General features: G+C 44.6%; 1 non-coding gene across 1 annotated transcript; it reads right to left on the reverse strand.

Moving 5' to 3' along the window:
• Positions 1–3,053: 3,053 nt before the first annotated feature.
• Positions 3,054–3,128, reverse strand: Trnaa-ugc (transfer RNA alanine (anticodon UGC)). Its single transcript has one exon. It is a non-coding gene; the product is annotated as a tRNA-Ala (tRNA).
• Positions 3,129–3,627: the final 499 nt, after the last annotated feature.

The raw sequence follows: 3,627 nt of genomic DNA on the forward strand, positions 1-3,627 counted from the left end.
TGTAGCCTTTAATAGCAGCTAGCATATCCAGTCAATGTTTCTGATTCGCAGGGGCTTGCTTGTAGGTCTGTGTTAGCTCGCCATAGATTGTTATGCCCAAGTTAGTAGTGTCCTCTGCCGCTGTCATAGTTTCACAGAGTAAGGATGAAAGGGTTGTCCGAGTGTCTCGAGTTCCTATATAGTCAGGTGGCGAGTTTTTTAATACTTCCTTGAGGGTTTCAAAGCGGTATTCATTGTGAAGATCTACGGTGCGGGTTTAGCGTGGAGCATTGCTAACGGTGCGTAGTACATTGTTCTATATGCTCTGCAGGCGGCGCAGGAGTATAGGAGCTGCGTATCACTAGACGGGAGTTGCATACGTCATCAGAGGCCTAATCAGTGTCATGTATATGGACCTCGACACCCTCATATTCAGTGTACTTTCCCTGTTGGGCATTGAGTACAATTGTTTGAGCCTCACGTGCGCTCTGTTGACAATGTATTTTATATGATTCCAACCACGTCCCCCTCCCCCCCCCCCCCCCCCACCATGTAAGTTTCCAGCCTAGTCAGATACCTCGGTGTCAGCCAGACACGGAGGTATGTGATTTCTGTAGGATACATATTGGGCGTGTATGTAGTGTAGCCTGTCGATAGTGCTGATGTTTGCGCAATAGCTTCGTGTGAACAGAACTGCTAAGTAACTCAAGTTTCCTGCTCGTAACAAGCTATTTATATTTAGCGTGCCAAAAAAGTTTTTGGCGTTTGGGTGAAGTTGGCCAGAGGACTCCTACTGCATTTCAGTCTAGAAGCCCCAGAATCCGACAGTCTGGCTGTATCGCTCCTGACACCGGTGGATTGGTGGCCACCTGGGGTAAAGCTGTGTTTTCTGCTAAGCTTAATGTTATTGATATTTGATCAAGTGAATATTCACTACTGAGGAATATATTCACAGAATGAAAATCCGCTTAATTTGCTAGTTATTTCTTATTTTATTCCGCGACTGGTTTCGAACCATAAAGCTTCACCTTCAGGTGCCAACAGATAATTACGAGATCAAAAATGTGTGGCGATTGGGCAAGTCAGTCACGAGGAATTACACTCACGTCAAACAAATCCTTGGAAGCGTAGGACCAGCAACCTGGACAGGCGGACGCTGTGGTTACTGGTCCTATGCTCCCATGCGTTTGTTCCAAGTTGGTGTGACTTCCCATCATTGACTGGCCCATTCACCACACATTCACCAACATTATTTGTTGGCACCTGAAGATTACATTTATGATCTCATAATTATTTGATGGCACCTGAATATCAAGCTTTGTGCTTCGAAAGCAGTCGTGAAATAAATTAAAAAATTACTGGCAACTAAAGCGCAGTTTTGTTCTATTAGTATTATTATTATTTTCATCAAATACTAGACATCAATGTCTGTTCTCATCCACCTTTCTTTCGACCACTCCCACTTTCTTTACCCATCTTTGCTTACACTCACGAGTCACTGAGGATTGCGTTTCCGTCTCGTATATCGCGTATATCCGTGAACTCCTCTGAGAAATTCCACATTATCGTCTGCATTTTGCTTTTGTCACTGACCTATTTCTCTTGTAATTTCGTTATCGCACTGCAGTCTGGATACGGACAAAGTTTTCGTATATTTCATTTGTGTCCTTACTACCACGGCTAGTTATTATTGCAAATAAAGTAGTAAACGCCAAAAATTTTTCAACTGGTGGAAAGAAATACGTCGTCAAAATGAATCGTCACAACCATCCCTATTACTGCAATTGCATAGATTTATGGTTCAGTAAATGTAATATATCCCAATGGCAGTGCGTTGTTGACTCTGCATCCCGCAGTTGGATATTTGAGCAGCACAACAATGACTAACGACCTCGACGGAAATGTAAACAAAAATTTGAAATATGGATGAGAATAACAGTGTATCGTTAGGTTTAGATGTCATGTAGTTCCGCGTCGGGTCTCGTAATTTTCAGGGAAAACTGTTGTTGGTTTCATTTGGCGCGGATGTATTCCAATACAGGTCCCTCCTGTCTATCCACTCGCGTGGTCCCTTTGGTTTCTTATTTAATCACTCTTCCGCTGGAGCTCTTCAGATTTATGTGACGATACGCGCGTCACCGATGCTGGCAGAACAAACACAGGTGTATTCTAAATATTTCACGCTCACCTCTTCTCTCGCCTCTGCACCAGACAAATGGTCGCTAGTCCGCATTTTATCGGCCCCGTTCGACGAAGGGCTGCATTTAAATGTCCAGTCGATGGACTGCGCTCCACCTCTCGCGGAAGCCAGCAGTCGTGTCGCGACGGAAGTCGGGCTATTTTTCAGACAACTTTACGGTAGCGCTCTGATATACCGTTTGATTTTATTATAGCGGGCGGCAATTTCGTAATCAATCGCACGACCGGTAGATAAAATGTGGAGCCAGAGGTGAATATTCAGGGGGTACGGGGTGAGCTATCTGAGCAGCCGGCTGTTCACTTTCTACGCAAATCCCGCCCTTCCTGGCCCGGAAGGGAAGCGTCGTCTTTTACAACTTATCGGGCTGAAAACGACAGCGAAAATAAATGTTGGTTCTCAGCGGCATAGAGAGCTACGATCAAGTCAGGAATTCTAACAACGTGACCAATTCCACGAAACTTATGCAGCCTTTGGTCTCATTGTCAAGTACGTATTACAACACGTAAGCGGACATTGGGGAATCTACGGGTTTATTCGATGTCTTCTTGGTCAACAGCGACTTAGGACCTAAATTTGGCCGCAATTACTGGTATGAATTTTTTCTTCTATCCTAACTCATCCATTAACTGTCCAACCCTTACCTAAAGCAGTTCTCAGTAATTTTTTGCGCCACGTCACTCATAACTTTCACAATCACTTTTAATATGATGTCTCGCATTTCTGCCGATTATCGCCGTAAGCCAAACATATTTGTGGAGAGTGAGCTCAAACAGAGAAAGAAGGTTAACATTTTATAATGTTATGATGATAATCGTAACTCTTAGCTGCCGACAGGTGTTGTTGACATACACCAATGGGGACAGCTGAAATTGTGTGCCCCGACCGGGACTCGAACCCGGCATCTCCTGCTTGCATGGCAGACGCTCTATCCATCTGAGCCACCGAGGGCACAGAGGATAATGCGACTGCAGGGATTTATGCCTTGCACGCCCCGTGAGACCCACATTCCGAACTGTCCAAAACCTACATTCGTAGTGTTCCTAATAGATATTTGCCCATTCACTCATTACTCGCGCCGGACTAAGCTGACGCACTCGCGCACTTTATAATGTTTATATGTTAATACTTGTCAACGTAGTTACTCGATGTGTCTGACTGCACTGCTCATATAAATACAAAAGAAAACGTAACGCAAACACATTCCTTATTACAAACGTCCACACAGTCTCTTATTCCCTACCCTCTTGTCCGCCTGTGCAGTGGTTTCGCCTCCACAATCACAAACGCCTAAGATACTGTTGCGAGCTCTCGATTCGCTGAGGTTGGGAAACGAAGGACGTTTAGAAGTAGACGTTGCAGGAATTTAGAGATGCGCTACTATAATCGTGACAGTTCTAGCTCATTCTTTCTGACAGCTGTTGAAGAGTTAACTCGTCATCCTCCTCTGC

The sequence above is a fragment of the Schistocerca serialis genome, chromosome 4 (assembly GCF_023864345.2).
Source record: "Schistocerca serialis cubense isolate TAMUIC-IGC-003099 chromosome 4, iqSchSeri2.2, whole genome shotgun sequence".
Lineage (NCBI taxonomy): Eukaryota > Metazoa > Arthropoda > Insecta > Orthoptera > Acrididae > Schistocerca > Schistocerca serialis.